Raw genomic sequence first — 18,331 nt, 5'->3', positions numbered from 1 at the left:
GGCGGCTACTTTGAAGAATTTAAAATATGAAACATAATTTTTTTTTTACACTTTTTTGTTTACCACATAATTCCATCTGTGCTCCATATGTTGTTTCATAGTTTTGATATCTTCAGTATTGTTCTACAGTGTAGAAAATAGTCACAATACATAAAAACCTATGAATGAGTAGGGGTGTACAAACTTTTGTCTGGTAGTGTATTTTATTAATATATTTACTGTGTTTGATAAATAGTTTTCACTTAAAAAAGTAGTTATGAACAAGGTTGAGAAGATGCCAAGAGTAGGCAAAGCTTCATGAAGAATAATGTGAAGAACTGAAAATAATAAAATAACTTTTCTTCTTCACCCAGTAATTTGACATGTCTTCTTTCAAAGTGCTGATGAGCTTCATTAAAAATGAGGAAGACCCATCTCTGACCAGGAGTGTCAAAACTTTTTCCTGGTAGTTTCCCTGGTATGAGCAATATCATCTGAATATTTGTAAATCTCTTTAAATTACTTTGAGAAAGTTTTAGTAGTGGTTAGAATTCAGAACAGTTGATCAGACCAGCAATGTGAATGATTATATAATGATTTAAAGGAAAAAATATCCCGTAAAGGGTATAATGACTGTCCTTTTTATTGATTATTTTTATGTATGGCAGTAAAATGTATTGTTTTGTTACCATTTATATAATAATGTCAATTATAGAAATGCATATTTATTTGCTTATTAATTTCGCAGATTGTTAGCTTTTCTCTCTTTTTTTTAACCAATTGTGGCCATTTAATATCAATAACAATTTAACATGTTATCCATTGACGGATAAGATCAATAAATCCTTTTTCTTATTTAAGCAAACATTAGTATGTTCAGTATAACTTACATCAATATATATATGCATAAAGGGTGACGATATTGAGGCTCTTGGAAGGGCTGTTAGTGCAGGACGAGGGAGTGAGGACGTCTGCAGAGAGATCGAGTGTGTAGGACTTGTCTAAGTGACTCTTTGTCCAGTTAAGGGGCTGCTAACATGAATGCAAGACAAATCTCAGCCTCCATACAAAAGCCTTCAGTAGACTTAAGAGGATTTATAAGAGAACGTGACCTTATTGAAGAATGTGATTCTTTACGTTAAGTGCTGCTTGGAACCTCTGGGTTTGACATTTAAATGTGGAGCAAAGGAAATTTCCAGAAAAATTTCAGAAAAGTGACCCAGTCTTTAAGTACTGTATCAGTACTACAGGCTGCAATCTTTCATCCAAACTGAGGCATGTTGTGTTTAGTAAAATTCTGATTCTCCTTTATTTTTATTATGTTTTATAGTGCGGAATCGTTTTTCATTACTTTTTTCAATTGATTTTTCTGTAAAGGATTAAAATGTATGCTTCAAAAACTCACCATTAAAAAAAATCCTTTCTTCATTCCTAATTTTTTGGCTACACATGAGTTTAGAAGTGGCATTCCAGCTTTAGTAAGGGAGTTTCATGCAGGTGGACACAGCAGGAGTGCTCTCGCAGGAACCGGCAAACTGCTTTAATATTTTGGTTATGTTAATATCTCTGCTTGCATTTTGTTGAGCTCTTATTTTAGCAGATGTCATAAATCCAAAAGGTGACCAGTGTCCTTCTTATCAATATACAGTAGAATGTAGATCTCATAGCAGACCTTAACAAAGTTTGTGCATCTAAGACTTGAATAAAGTAAGACTGTTTGTTTTATTAGCATGATTATCCTGGAATTACATTGAATGTCATTGCAGTGTAAAATTTAGGAAAAGAACAGTAATTTGCCTGAAGCATTTTTAAAGTCTTCATATTTATACTTATTGCATGTTTTTTTTTTCTGATCCGATATTTTGTACTCAGCTATTTTGTGGTGTACATGTTCATAATTTTTTTTTATTAGGAAAATAAATATGTTAATGCTGTACATTAAGGAATATTGGGGAGTAAATAATTGGAGGTTTTGTGACTAAAGGTTATGTTTTGTACTGATGTACACTAATAAGTAAAGGATAACATGTTGAGCAAAAAGAAAATCACACAATAAGTAATTGTATGAATAGTTTTATAATCTGTAAATATTTTGAGTTTATGAATAATTATAAAAATACTTAAAGGAGGAGAAAATGTAAATGATGTGTTCACATTCTAATATATGACATTTTCAGGTGACACCACAACTATGCATTATAGTGTATATTGAATTTATCATTTTTAAAACGATGGCTTCATGTTTTGTAGAATTTAATACAATTTTATGTAAGGTTTTTATTTAATGAATGACAATTTGAGGCACAAAAAAAGATTTCCATACCAAAGTTTATAACCGTGTCATTTGATGGGCCAAATTATTTCAACAGTTTATTTAGTAAGTGATGTAAAGTGAGTGACGAATCTCTAAAACTATGAAATGAACCAGTTTATTTATTTGAGTGAAAATTATTATGCTGTTAGTGAAGCATATTTCTTGAACAATTATGTACATGCATAATGTATATATGTATGTATATATAAAGCTGTATACATTTGTATTATCTTATTTGTGGAGTAATTTACAAACCATATTTTGTGTGCAATATTTTTTCCATATAAAAGATTCCCTATAAACATACTTGACACTTAATTCTACCATTCTGATCACTAAAGAGTCTCGATAAAAATATGCCTTAATTTATTTATAAATGTAATAAAAATATAGATATTAATCTATCTGTTCTACTTCATATGATACACGGGGAATTATGTAAGATAAAGTCAACGATAAGATATAGAAATGTGTTTTTTTTGTAAAAATATAAAGAGTTAAATAAAGATTAATCATTTTTACACAAGTACGAAATGTAATTTTATTATTTATAAAGCATTAATAACCCCAATACAGTATATCATTTTTTAATTTAGTGTTTTCAGTCATTTTCTAAAATACTTTCTTTAGAATGCAAAACTCTGTGATGGGGGTGGAAGGTAGTCTTATTAAACTAGAATTTGAATGATACGATGAGCAGTAAATCAATGCCACTCTGCATGCGGTGTGTTTGCGGTGGAGATGGTGAGCGTAGTGCGCAAGTGTGTCTGTGCGCGTGTGTGAGGGAGCATGAGAGAACCTGGTCACGCTTGGTTGATTCCAGGGGTCTTAGGTCAATGCTAGTTAATAAGAAGTGCTGTCTGGGCACCAAAAGGTCGTCCCTTAGGGGCTGACCCTCTTGTTAGAGACACTTAATGTGTGCACAGTCTTTACCTTGTCAAATCAAACAAGCACCACAGAGTTTCAATGGACTCTGAACAGCCCCCTGAGTCACACTTTTGCCCTAGAGGTCATGACCTTTCATTCTCAACTAGTGGTTAGTAATAGAGCGGTCCTTTAGGCACATGCAAAGGTCAAAGGTCAGACTACTTCAAAAGCACTGGGTGGGTGTCTGTCATGACAACAGCTTGAGGAGCAATGATGTGACAATTGAATTGAAAAAGAGTTTGTTTTGTGTGTGTGTGTGTGTGTGTGTGTGTGTGTGTGTGTGTGTGTGTGTGTGTGTGTGAGATAGAGAGACAGACAGACAGACCTTAATAATATGAGCGTATAGGAAAAGAATACCCATGAGACACTATTTCAGATTTAACTTTATTTGACTGAAAAGTAAAGAAAATTGTGTCACTGTTTTTGTTAAGGCTGCAACAGATTCGCCAAGTGCTTAAAACATGGCATAGCAGCCATCTTGTGTTATATATCTCCTGAGTGTGGGAGAGTGGATTGGTTATGAGTCACCACATACAGTCCTTGTCCACTGCAGCTTATTTTAATACAATAAATAGCCTACCATGTATAGTGTACAAACTTATAGCAGCATGTTGCTGCATGTTGAAGTCAGCATATTTGAATTGTCTCTCATTCGGTTTTGTTAGCCATACTGCCTTTTAAAAGGTTGTTTTATAAACTCCACTGTGGATGATGAGGTGTATTAGCTCTTCTGAACTACTTCTTCTTGCTCTACAATATCCATAACTGTCGTATGCTCACATTTTGTCATCCGTCTGAACACAAATATAAATCAGTGCGATTAATACAGTTAGGTTTTTAGATGTGTCAGACAATGTTGAAACTCAGGAAGCTCAAAGCTTAGTAACAGGTATGTGATGTGTAAACATGCCTTTTGGTCACTCTTATACAGTCCTCTTTGTATGTAGTTAAAATATCCAATTAAATATATCTCTGTATGTTTTATCTGCCCCCTAGAAATAAGGCTGTGGATTGGTTCGAGGCTGTGGCGAGATGTGACGTAGGGAGTACCCTGTAAGAGGCAGAATTTCTTCTGTCTAAAGCACAAGCTGTTATAGAATATTATGGTTCTCACACAATTATACGAAGGAGGCAAAGGAGGCTATCTATAACCTGCTCGCTTTAACCGTTCTGTTCTGTAGCGCGGACTACACCAGGTTCTCAGACACTGGCTTTCGAGTATGTGGCAATGCTGAATTGGGAGTGTGTGTGTGTGTGTGTGTGTGTGTGTGTGTGTGGACAGACACGAAGCAGCCCTTTGAAACAAAGTCAGTTGAAAAGGCAAAGGGTGAGCCAGGTCTTAAACTGTACCACATAAAATTAAAGCAGCAGCCATGTTAGATTGCATCTAAACAGGCACCAAGCTACTTCGGGAAAGAGAGCAAAGGTTCCCCCACCTTTTCATTAGTCTCTATCCAGTTCAGGCTTGCAAGATCCTGATCATGAAAAAAAAAAAGCATGTGAAGCAAATATGAATCCATTAAACGCAAATCAAGTGTTTTACCGTTCACTGTCTTTCCTCCAGAGAATGAGAACGAGTAAAATGGGAGAAGGGGGACTTCGAGCACTAAGTCCAGCCCAGGTTTTGGTGTGAGACATATAAAGAGACAGGAAGCCCCCCCACCCCCCTTCTAAAACGGTTTATTTATTTATTTATTTATTTATTTATTTATTTGCCTAATGATTTATTTATTTGTTTATTTATTTAACTATACCATTACATTAATGTACTGCAATAGTAATCGGCAGTTATGGTTATACCAGTGGTATCCCAACATGCCATTGTAGCACAATTGAAAAATAAGAAATGTGAAGAAATATGCTGATAAAGCATAAATCTGCAAGACTGTTCCTCTGTGCTGGAGTAAGGTGTGGTTCTAGTTCTTGTTTTATTTTCTTTTGGCTCATTTTCTCTATGATTGGAGCAGGGTGGGATTTGAGTAGGTGGGGTGGATGGATGGAGGCATAGGGGACTAAACAAGAAAAAAAAATATTGTGAGGGAGGGAGGGCATATGAGGAAATCAGTGGAGCAGGGGGCGGAGACTAGCTTTTCTGTCTCCAGTTCAATTTCTCCCAATTCCCAGGACATTCAAGGTACTTTGCTGATGGTCTCAAAGGCGAGTCAAGAGTTCACAAAAATAGTCAGAATAGAGCAAAGTCAATTTAGTGACAGTATTTAATTGCAGGCATCACGGGAGCACAGACCTGTTTTTGTTGCATATTTTTATCTCGTCAGGATTAGGCGATTTCAGAAATCCAGAATGGTGCGTGAGTGCATGCAGGGTCTGTACACTGGGGGAGGAGTGGATTGTATGTCACACTCACTCCCTCCCTCTCTCCCGCTTTCTCTATCTCTTTTACTCCTACCACCCTGGATTTGCTGCTTTTCTTCCCTCCCACTCTTGCGCTCTCTCTCTCTCTCTCTCTCTCTCTCTCTTTTTCTCCCTCCCTCTCAAGTGCAAGACCATGTGGGGCGTATGATGAGAAAGAGGCTCACCCCACTGAGTCTCATATTTCAACATTAGTCAGCTCTCTCTCTCTCTCCCCGTCCACTCTTTCTCTGGCTCTCTTTCCTATGCTCCCCTCATTTCCTTCTCTCAGTCCTCTCTTTAAGATATGGGGTAGATTGCTGGAGCTAAACTGAAAAAGCGTGGCAGGAAAGAAGGGAAGGGAAAGAAAAAGAAGGCAAAAAAAACCCCTTTCGGCTGCTTTTTCTGCTGCAAGGGCCTCCCCACCAGCGGGCCTAGCCAGAAAGGGAGGGCTTCTGCTCTCCTAATAGGATTTAACCCTCTGTCTACAGCCGCTGCACTGCAGCCGAACCAAACCCTGCCAACAAGTCACACTCTCCAGCGCATTGCTTGAGGTCTCATGCACCAGTTTTCGGCACTGGAGATTTTATTTTGTTTCGGTTTGGTTTTGAGTTCTTCGTTTATGCCTCGTGATGATTATCAGTTGTAGCTTTTTGAGAGTGATTTGGAGCATGGGATCTCATTGGACGTAGAGAACTATACAGTAGGTAGGTCTGTATCGAGTCTTCCACCATTTTTATGTGCAAGGCTGGGCTCCATGAGGCCCCTGTTGCTTTGCCAGGTACACATTTTGGTCCTGCCTCAGTGCCAACTTCCTCTGTCTCATTCTTTCATTCCCTTTCCCTCCCTTTCTGTCTCTCTTTCTCGACTCTGACAGGGTAGTGGTGTACGGGAGCTGTGTCTGGGACAGATGCCAATTGCTCACAAAAGACTGAAAAAAAAAATTCGGGCCACTGGACCAAAAACAGAGCACAGATTTTTTTTTTTTTGCTGTGAAAATGTTACACAGACACGTGAGAGAGGGAGCGCGGAGGAAAATGTGGCTCTCCTTCTGTGGCGGATTCTTCATGCACAGACTCTCCCAGAACTAAACGCAAAATCCTGCTCTCTGGAACACATGCTTGGAGGGAGTACTGTACTTCCAGAAGCTGGTCGTGCTGATGGTTCAGAAGCCCAAGAGGGAAGAGAGAAAGGCACAACTGAGAGACGCCAAGAGGGGAGGGAATGGAGGAAAGAAGGAAAGCGGAAGGAGGAGGAGGGGAGGACCTTTTCCAGCCTGTTAAATGTTCCCCAGGCCCAGCCAAGGCGAAGGCAGGCACTGCATGCTGATTTGCATTCAGCGGACATGCTAATTGTGTGTTTTCTAACATGCTCCATTCATTCGGACGAGGCTCTAGTCTACAGACGGGCTTCATACACGCCTCCCAGACACCCGCGTGGCCTCCTATTGTTGCTGAGGCCACTTAACCGGGCCGAAGAGCTCCAGGCCCGGGCCGAGGCACAATGCAGAGCAGGGGGTTAGCCTGGATCTCTAGGCTGCTGTGGAGAGAGGACAGAACGGGGAAACACTTAGCTAGAACTCCCTTCTCAGATTCGGAGTGCCTCTATCATTTCTATCCCTCCACAATGAAGAAGATATTGCGGGGAAAAAACCCTGGCTGAGAAGGAACGAGGCCATAGGAATTCGAACCTGAGTATCCGAAACACTTTTAGAGCCTTGAGGGTTAGATTTCTGTAAGTTCCGTTGAGATTTTTTTTGTTTGGGAATAGTTTATTTTGTATGTGTGTGTGTGTGTGTGTGTGTGTGCGCGTTGCGTGTGCGCGTTGTGTGTGAATTTTCCTCTTCTGTTTTTCTATGCCTTTATAATTTTAAAGAATTTTCAGACAGATCAAACGATATCTGTTCCTCATCACAGCATGACAGGTGTACATCATATGAACATTAAACTTATCAGCCATAAGAGTTAGTTTTATCAACATAATTAGGTTTTCTATTTTTCAGGAATAATTTAGCATGTGAGACACTGAGTGTTTGTTCATGGTGTTTTTTTTTTTCATTTCTTTGTTTTCTCAGACATTTTGCGTGAGAGAGTGAAGTCTTCAGGATTATACTGTGCATTAAGGTAAATATTCAGATATTGTCGAGGCCTTTAAAAATTTCACCAAACTTGTGATTTTTGCAGCATTATTTTCCAAAATGGCGGCGTAATTGATTTAAAATGGATTCTGCTACCCACAATTATTTTCTTCAGGAGAACTCTGAATAAGTATATAGTATAACATAATGCAACTCATAGAACTTGGCAACCGAGCAGCCATTCCCTTTCATAACAATATTATTGAATTGCTATTTTAAAAGGGAATTTATTTTGTATTTTAAAATTTTTTTTAACTGTATCGCAGCATTTTTCAGTTTTGTGCGTGTTTGTAATCGTTTATAAATTTTATACTGTTGCGCAATTTTAGGAATTTGATTTGGAAAAACAGCAATTGCGAACAAACATTATATATACATATAGATGTATAATGTTATTTATGTCACTGTATAGACAAACTGTGTGAGCATGCCTTTGAGTGTGAGTGTTTGCTCTTGCTTACTTTCATTTCCTACTGGGATATACTTAGAGAGAGAGATTTTCTTGATAGCCAAGGTAGTAACAGACAGGATTATTTTGATTACATCCCCTCAGTCTCTTTATCTTGTAAAATATTTGAGGTGTGTGTGTGTGTGTGTGTGTGTGTGTGTGAGAGAGAGAGAGAGAGAGAGAGGAAGCGACCCTAAAACTTAGATTATTTTATTTCAAATTTGCTCCATGTCACCAATAAAGTTACACAAACCCACACATCACTTACGATCGTTTATAAAGCTGTTAATCTCGCATTACTGATGTATTTCCTGGATGCTAAGCAAACTGCAGTAACACGGTCTTATTCCTGAGGAGACAAGGCTCGAGCCTTAGTGAAAACCAGCTCCGCCATTTTGATTTCATTTTATAGAAGTGCAAACGTCAGTTCGAGCTTTTATACTTTTGCGTTATATTCATTAACAAGTTTTGCATATTTTCACTGATGAGGCAAATATCGTCGTATTGATTGCAAATGCACACAGGCGCTTTGCCACGTGCAAACCTATACTATTTACTTATTTTTGTCAAAACATTTTCCTTAAAGATGTGACATTTCTTTTAAAAATGCAGTCCGTTTGATTTGCGGAAACATACTTCTGGAAACAAATAGAAGAAATGCGAGATGTTTCTGATAATGCTTGCTATTTATTATTGTGTTACATCATAAAGCCGCCAATTTAAACATTTTTAACGTTATTAGGTGTTGCTCTAAGACCAATAAACAAAATATTAACTGTATTCCTGCACTGTGTGCTGCATTGGATCAGTATCTTTCTTATTTTCTCTCATTATGACACTCATTCTCTCTCTCTCTCTCTCTCTCTCTCGCTCGCTTACTGCTTTTCACAGAGAAGGAGGTTTATGTCAGTATCATAAAGCAAATTCTTATTAATACTTCAGCACAGACAACACCACATGTATCTGGTTGTATGTTAGTCTCACATTTAATATATTCAATGAAATCTGTTTTGAAGGCCACATCCTCTGCAAAGTTTGCAGGTTTAAACGCAAAACTTGTTTTCAGACTTATTTGTGTGCGCATGCTAGAGTGTGTTCAATTGAAATCAAAGTACACACAGGCATCGTTTTGCGCTCGACGTAGTGAATTATATTAAACTAAAATGAATTTTCCGACTAATCAGTTCGTTTCAATTCCACAGTCATTTAAGTGCCTAAATTTGGGTGACATCCAATGGCTAATATTAAAAAAAGCAAAATCATGTCAGTGACTTTATATAATATATAGTATATTATAGTGTATATACTAAATCGTTATAGTCTAACCGCCTCTTACGCAATCAGCTGTTCATTTTAAATTTCGAGCAATGTCTGAGACTAAGTGAGACATTTTGCTTTGTTGTTTTCAGGGTTGTCTGAAGCTTGATCCTGTCTTACGCACTCTGAACAAGCTTTTTGCACAGGTGAGTGGCATGGGAGCGCCATTTTACTTTTAAACAAACAACAAATATTTTCATTGTAGAAGAAGAACGTCTTTGAAAATGTCTTAACGCTTGCAAAAAGAAATGTTTGGCCCTTATTTTCTTTTTTGCCATATTTTACCTTTTTTTTTTTTTAAGTTACATTTAATCGGACTCTGGTTAGTTAATACCAAAGTAAAAAGCCTTGGAAAAAACTATGGTGCTATTTATTTCCTCACGTACACACATACCGAGTTGTCCATTGCAGTTTTGGACAGTTTCAGTTGAACACTTTAGTGATTTTTCCGACTAAATCTGGTAATGAACCAAAGAGTCAGGTTTTTTTGAGCAGCAAAATCAACAAACTGTGACATTCTTTAATGTCTTCACAACCACAGAAATACAGTTTTCAGCAAGCTTTCAGGGTCACTTAATCCACAAAAAGTTTTAAGCACAACTTATATGAAATAACTAGAAAGTTTAAAAAAAAAGATGAAAAAAGTGGTATTTGCGCCTTTCAAAAGCATGTAAGCTTTTTTTTTTTTCTGTGTCTTTTACACCCAATTCATTCTCTGTATTTGACCTCACAGAATAACTATACAAAATGCATTCATTTTTGTACGGCACATTATGGCTGGAATCATTAACTGTATTAATAAAATAGTGTCTTAATAAATAAATCTTTAAAGAAAACATGACATTTCTTGACAAAATATAAGGAACTTCTAAATGCACCAGTGAAACACCATGGAGAGAATTAGCCTATGTTCTAATATATAGAAGTGGAGTGGTATATCAGGAGTGGTGGCAGATCCTCCATAAAAAGAATTTGGATCGGTTGCTAATTGCACTGTAAATTTCTTGTCATCCACAAACTTTTTTTTTTGCATTATTCCTTTGATTTTTTTTTTTTTTTGCATTTTGACGATAATAGGATGACACGATGACAGCTTGAAGTCCTGCAGATTATTGTGGCACAGGTTCATAAACATAGGTTTCAATCCCTTCATAATAGATTGGGTAAATATCGGGTATCGGCAATATATTAATATCAGTGCGCAAACACCGCATTGTATTATTACATGCTTAAATGATATTTCTAAATAATGAGAATGAAAAGACAACAGACAATCTTAATTTTTTTTCAAGAAATGTTTAATTTATTTTTTTTTAATAATTGAAGAGCCACAAATAACTCTAACTGAAATTTCTTTTTCTTAAAGTAGATTAGATGAATGAATGAGCAAAAACAAAAGGTCCAATTTCAGCTTACTGTTTCGTATAATGGAGCTTTACAAGACGCAAGCTAGCGCAAAGGATGTGATCTGCTAAATGCTCTCAATGGGGAAAAAACGCTACTGTTAATACACTGATGTAATAATACTGAAGTACAGAATAATTAGTCAAGTGTTTGGTCATGATAATATGACATGAATAGAGCTCATCACTATTTTACAGTAACCAGTTTTGGCAAATTTTAGAGAATTTTGTTATGATGAACTGGCCATATTTTTCTTCTTATTAGTCATTGTATTCACTCTCGTGGTTGCCAGAGGACTAGCCCCCCACTGTAACCCTAGCTATGTAATAGGCGAGAGGCCGAGGGCTATGGAAACGGTGATCGGCGCCGCCCGATGCGCCACATACAGAGTTGGGCCTGGTTAGTACTTGAGTGGGAGACTGCCTAGGAATTGGACTGCCCAGGTACTGTAAGGCGTGGGAAGGACTTTAACTTAACTTTTAAGTCATTGTATTCGCCCTGACGTAATATATCCACTCAAATCTATTATATGTTGCACGTATAATTTAAATAGTGTAGTTATTTTTTTCAAAAAGAATGTTCACTAAACCTTCACTACAATACATACTGTCATTGTTTAAACAAATATAAACAGATTCCTTCCTCTAACATTCATTTCTATGGAAAAGTGACTGACCTTTTGGAGAGTCTCAGTGAACATTGTGAACATTAGCCAGTGTTGTACAAATGAAAATAAGAGTGCTGCGTTTTGGGAGACTGGGAATGACAGACTAGATAGGGCTGGCAAAATAGAAGATGGAGTGAAGTAAATTTGCATTTTCGTGTTAGCCAGGTTCATTTTAGTCGACTGGCTTGCATGTGAACAACAAGCAGCTTTGCAGTGTCCTGGACTCTTTTTGGCTCCACCCTCCGCGCCTTGACCTTGGATCAGTGCCATAAACTGTTGTTTTCCACTTGTGCTGAAGTACTGGCAAGGGTATGCGGTACTTCTGGAACCCTCACAACTTGTCTACCCTGCCCTTTGTCCCCCCCTTCCCCCAGATGCTTGGCTAGAAATACAACCTGCTTGTGCATAAGGCACTGAGGCTGTGGCTCTGCTAGCCCATCACTGCCGTATGATGTCTCCTCTGGAATTCTGCACATGCCAGGCATTCGGTTACTCAGCCAGATGGTGGAAACATCTTAAAGACACCTCTACTATCGAGTCACGTATCTCGAGAAATTGCATATAAAGATGAAAATATTTCCATGAACCTTACAAGGATGAAGATCTGCATTTTACTTCATATTTTAGCAATTACTGATTTGTTGTTTTTGTTTTCATTTCTTTTGCCGAAGGGTGCACCAGAAGCTCTATTTCAGTATTGCACCATTTGCAACCAAAAGGTTTCCACAAGTTGAAAAGTACAAATAAAACACTTAAAGAAAAAAACTTGAAGCTCATTCTCTACATTGTTTTCTTTGGGCAGCAGCCTACTTCCGTTTGGCACATATAACCATCCATATTGTGTTTATGAATTATAAACCCTATTACATAAGTGCCCACTACACACAAATTACCGCACCACCTCCTATACTACCGAAGCGAGCTCACAGGACCTCTAGAGTGTCCTTCTGCCATGGGCCTGCGCCCGGGTAGAGTTCCGTGGAGCAGATGGCATCACAGCATGGCATGGGATGTCACAACATGATGCATCTGAATATATAGGGGAAAATGGTCCAAGCAAGCCTTAAATGTCCAACAGGATTCAGTAAACTTATGCTTTGATGAAAGTCAGTGGGGTTTTTTTTCCTCCAATATAATCTTTCTGTAGATCTTATTTATTTGCTTACTTGCTCAATGGAGTAGAGCAAACCTGGTTAGCTAGAAATAGTCTCAGTCACTAGTGCACTGCATAAGGTTAGAAATCCTCTGGTTTTTCTGTGGCGCTTTAAACAGTCAAAAGTATTTGAATAGTGCTCTATTAATAGCCTAGCAACAGATGCATTTCTGTCTTCCAATGGCAGAGAGGCATAGTTAAGGCATGTGGTTTGAGAATGTGTCAGCCTGACGGATCATCTCAGTCAGTCACCGTAGCTCGTCTGCATCAGAGCGCGCCCGTTGCTGCTTCAGCACTCTTTCCTCCACTAGTCCATTCAGAATAGGACAGGTCCTAGAGCTTCCTTTTCATCAATTATTTTTTTAAGTACCCAAAAGGTTCATAAAAGGAGAAGTAGTCTGTCATAAACTACCTGGTTTTATGCAGGAAAATTTTTAAATTCAAGTGAGCGTGCATCATTGCTTATCCTGGATTGAAATTTAAATTTGTAGCTAAACTTTAGAAATTAGGCTAGTATTTGATCCTTGGACATTGGTAAGTCTTAACTTACAAAACAGGATGCAGCTGGTCTCCTGTGTGAATGGAGGCGACTGAGTCAGAAACGATTAGTGGAGGAACGCCTGAACTTTATTTTGACCTGTCACCGAGGTGCATTTTTTATATTATGTTACCAAATGCGACTATTGAAATTATAGCTGAATTTGGCAAGTGGAAGCAGAAAACTGGTTTGGATGTTCAGATCCAGCCACGGAAATTTCAACTGTGAGGAACAATGGGTCCTAACTCATGACAGACCATTGTGGCACAAAGCCCAATTTTGTCTTGTACATTATGACATAATATATACTGATGGTGATTTGTATTGGCTTTGAACAGTCCATATTGTGGTAGCATGTTCTTTCTGCTACTGAACATTTTGTGACTGTATTGGGGAAGCCTCACCCAGAGCTCTCATTGATGGCTGAAGTTCCTCCCAGCAGATCCTCACCTGTGTCTGTCCCTGTAGACTTCATTTCATTTCACTTCACAGTCTCCACAATAATATGTTTGGCCCTTTTGCTTGTGGTTTAATAGTGCAAATTTGCTTGTAGTTAAGCATATTGTCTTTTGGAACAGTTGGAATTCCAGCTGATTCTTGGTGACAGAAGAACATGAGTCAGGTTGGCCCATTCTTTACGTCGACACTGTAAATGCATTTAGACAGCAAGATTAAATAAAATGAAACAATAGTTTGAATGTTCAGATGGTTTCCTAACCCTGTGCTCCGTTAGCAGCCCGCTGATAAGGCCTCAACATGCTTAATGTGAAGAGGACGTCTGCAAGGGTTGCGCAAATCCAACTTTGTGAGTTTACAAGCGTGCATACTCTCTGTGGTTTTTGTTTTTGGCTGTTGCCTATGAATGCTCCAGTCACAGGCTTTGTCAGGTAGAGTGTTTTTCCGTGGATTCACCAAGCTGCCATGTGCATGACACGGTGAGTGAAGCCTCCGCATGTCCTCCATTCACGCTACAGTTTTGTCATATTATTCATGGAAGCCAAACAAACTTTGCCTCCGCACGAAGTGTTCTGAGGACTATGCTCTGATCTCTCCTTTTCTGGTCATACTCAAACGCAGTTTTGGTCCAGTTGGTCCAAGTACCACAAATTATAAACGAGTGTGTAATTTAAACGCTTTTTTTTCTTTTCAGTGAAAACAAGAAACAATTGATGTTGAACTGATTTTGCTTTTAGGATGTAAATGTGAATACATTTGCTGAATTGAAAAGCCCGTTCATTTGAAAGGAAAAGGACACCATGACACAAAAAGTAATTCATCTTTGGATTTACTTTATTTTATTTTTATTTCTATTTATTTATTTATAAGCTTTTCTATGTGAACATTATTCTTTTGAATTCTCAGTGCTTGGAATTACTGAGCCGAGAGAATGCAAGTTGGAGGGCTGTGGTCTATTCTGATAGATAGATAGATAGATAGATAGATAGATAGATAGATAGATAGATAGATAGATAGATAGATAGTTAGTTAGTTAGTTAGTTAGTTAGTTAGTTAGTTAGTTAGTAAGTAAGTAAGTAAGTAAGTAAGTAAGTAGGTAGGTAAATATATCCTGCCTATTGTTTCATTTCTGGACAGTCACTCCTGCCCCCAACTTGTTTGACCACCCAATGGTCAGCAAGTATGACACTGAAACATGAGGTCACGCTTTCAGCAAATAAACTGGTACCCTTGGTAAAAAAAAGGGGGGGGGGGGGGGGTCGTCCTTTTGTAGTTAATTTGTGTAATCTCGCACTGAAAATGAGATATATCTAAATTAATTGATGCAAGCATATTCCAAGGAAATTAAGAACCCTTATCATAATATTTATATTTTTCACAAAATATGTCACAGTTATTGGCACCCCTGCATTTTGTACTTTGTGCAACCGGTCTTTGACAACATAACGGTATTTCCGGTTAGTAGTATAATCCTCAGTGAGACTGGAGAATGCTGAGCAAGGAACCTGAAAGCACTTATCAATACAGAATCTCTTCAGAGTCGGAGGTCATCTCTTGTGGAAGCTCACCACACAGGTTTTCACTGGGATTTAGGCCAGGGGACTGAGACGACGACATCAAAACTGGGGTAATACTTGGAGAAATGGTTACCTCATTGTCATTGTGCATGCAGGCAAAATAGGTCTGTGTACTCGTCCAGGTAGATCATTACAGCTCGGATTGTTTTAAACTTCTTAATTACCTTAATTATGCTGTGGGTATTTTTAAGGCATGTATTGCCAGATTAATGAAGGCCAACACACTTTTCTTATTCCATTTGTGAATTGTTGATCCTTTCCCCTGTTGACGACTGACGTAGGAATTCAGGCCTCTGTGTCATCTTATATTTATACCGCAGTGAAACAGGAAGTTGTGGAGGACCAGTGAAGAGACTCTAAACACTCAAGTGAACCTGAAAAAATGTAAACTAAACATTTTGTTCATCAAAATTTCTAGGAGTGTTAATAATGTAAGGGTGCCAAAACACATTGCTTTGTTAATGTGTAAAATCTTGGAATATTTTTTACTTAAACTGACGATTAAATATCTTTTGTGAGATTAAACTAATTAACCACAAAGAGATTTTTTTCATAACTGTTTTTTTACCCATCATGGGCAAGGGTGCCAATAATTCTGGAGCTGACTGTAAATATGTAACATCATTCATCCAGGCACCTTTGAAAAAAAGATAGGATTACATCTATGTTTTTTATGTAAACTTTAGTCTGTTCTTGCTTGTGTACTCAAGCATATGCATTACAGTGTGTCTCTGTTGAGGTATGTTAGAGTCATTAGTTACATTAAATGTGCTGTATCAACTGCAGGGGTGATCGGGAGGTCACGGTGTCTGTCTCAGATCACCACAACGTCTACTCATCCAGGCTGGCCGCACACTAGTGTAATAGGAGCTTCTGTCATGTATAAATAGTTGTTTCAAGCCTGTGCCCATTAACCTGGGGGCATAGGAACCTTGGGCTCCTTATTTAGCCTTTGCTCTGCTCACATGACTGCATGGATTTCTCCTGTTGGCACCCAGAGCCGTTCAGTGGACGCTGATGACATGAAACATTGCCTGTACAATTATCATTTACACATTCAGTATAAGCCATATTCACAGCACCGAGAGAAGATATGATTCAAATGGATTTTGATATTGCTGGTTCGTTAAAATTCTTGTTAAAATAACTTGACTTTTTTTGTATGCCAAGATACCAAGTGTGTTTTGTAGACATCAGTTTGATAAATGCTACAAACTCTTGGAATATACTGAATAAAAAAGCTTTAACTACCAGAAAATGCTTCAGTCAGCCCTTTTAAGGAATGATTTCTTTTTTATAGTCCCATGCAACAAAACTATAACGTGTAGCACCCAAGTTGGGACACGTGATTTTTTTTTCTTGTGCTGTTGCCACACTCATTTTCACAGTGTAGGAAGCAGGCAACGGCACGAATTCAATAATGTAATACCAATGAGAATTTGCACATTATGCTTCTGAAGCATGATTAAATTCTTGTTCCTCGAATTTCAGTGATGAAGAATGACCTTACCCCTGTCACAGCTCAGAGTGCACGGGTCCGCTGTCGAATTTAGACCTAATATGTGGAATTTATCACTGGATACGTCACAATTCCAATAAAAGATATTTTACATATTTCTTAAGAAGATTTTTTAAAATTGGCTCATTTTAGAGAAAGATAAACATATAAGAGTGTGCTTCAAGTTTACAAGACTGCAGTTCTATTGTTGTGAATCACCAGTGAACCGTCAGCCTGTCATGTGACCAAGCAGATCAGTGATTGGTTGGTGAATTGCATAGCAACAGAAGAGAGTGCAGTTCTTCCAATAAGATGTTTCATTAACTTTATGAACATGGGCCTAGATCAACTAATGGATTTAAGGAGTCTTGTGTTTTTTCCCCCATGCTACAGATGGAGGTGAGAAATGCTGAGGCACACTGGATAGATGCACCAACAGACAAACCGAACTCCCTAACAGGAACATTTGATCTGGGTATTGTATGTTAACGTGAGTAAAATTCAGTCTGGGTAATTTTATAGTTTTATTCATAACTACATGTTTGCACTTATATTCGTTTTTTGTTATTGCTCTTGTTATGATTCTGTACACTTTATGAAACCCTGTTTCCAGCCTGAGCCGGATCACCTGACCACTCTGCAGTGCATTACACTGTCCTTTGGGGTGAGGTAGTAGGTTGTATAGTTTTAGGGTCATACCCTTGCTGTGAGATAACTATACAACTTACTGTCTTTCCTGAAGTGGCTATAATATCATCGTTATGATGTGAAGTGACTGCTACAGTTATGGCATGCTGCTTACTGCTACAGTTGGTGTCTTTCCTCTGATCTGTTTAGTATTAAGTATGTCAGTGTCAAATTTATGCAAAACTAATTATATATTATATATCTTTATGTATTTCTTCCCTGCAGACTGTAAACCTGACTTGTTTCATTGCGATGTATGAATTATGCATTTACTGGACAGCAATCATCTTGCCTGATTTTATGTATATATATACAATATAAAATTCTGTCCATATTCGCTGGATATGAGCAATCGTGCACTCTGACTGGCTACTCTACTAATAGGTTATCAACTCATATATCATGAGTAGAGAAAACCAAAATGGCGGAGCGTGTTGCTGCACCAACCGAGGATGAAATAAAAACTCGACTCAAACCCCCCCCCAAATTATCAAGTATTAAAAAGAAAGAGAAATAGTTAAAAGAATATAGTTTTTTTTTCCACGACCCAGTATCTCCTGTTCCACAGTCCAGCCTAGTCAGTGGCGGTAATGCACCTTTAAAGTGCCATTCCACCATTGGATGTATTCTTTGGCATAAAATACAATATATTTTATGACAACATGACTAGACAGAGAAATCTTTTAGCTTCAAAATGATATATCAAACATAATTTTTTGACAAGTATATTAATTTTGCGACCAAAGTCACCTACCCTTTTAATTTCCGCGCGGTAGTGAAACGTGATGTCATCGGCAGGTTCCCCTTCTTGTGTACCACGTCACATGTGACGTGGCACAGATTATCAGCAATGGCGGATAGAACGCGATTTCCACTTGTC

General features: G+C 38.0%; 1 long non-coding RNA gene across 3 annotated transcripts; it reads left to right on the top strand.

The window, feature by feature from the left end:
* The first annotated feature begins 5,760 nt into the window (after positions 1–5,760).
* LOC132873282 (uncharacterized) lies at positions 5,761–18,121 on the top strand. 3 transcript variants are annotated; one of them, XR_009651550.1, is made up of 5 exons: positions 5,761–6,276; positions 6,447–7,303; positions 7,644–7,692; positions 9,564–9,617; positions 17,158–18,121. It is a non-coding gene; the product is annotated as an uncharacterized LOC132873282 (long non-coding RNA). The 3 variants fall into 3 exon arrangements; XR_009651549.1 differs by lacking the exon at positions 17,158–18,121 and adding an exon at positions 11,917–12,431; XR_009651551.1 differs by lacking the exon at positions 17,158–18,121 and adding an exon at positions 11,917–12,431 and having other exon boundaries at positions 5,761–6,280.
* Positions 18,122–18,331: the final 210 nt, after the last annotated feature.

The sequence above is a fragment of the Neoarius graeffei genome, chromosome 2, assembly GCF_027579695.1.
Source record: "Neoarius graeffei isolate fNeoGra1 chromosome 2, fNeoGra1.pri, whole genome shotgun sequence".
In the NCBI taxonomy this organism is placed as follows: domain Eukaryota; kingdom Metazoa; phylum Chordata; class Actinopteri; order Siluriformes; family Ariidae; genus Neoarius; species Neoarius graeffei.
The sequence above is the reverse complement of the archived record's forward strand: the minus strand, read 5'-3'. Positions and strand labels throughout refer to the sequence as shown.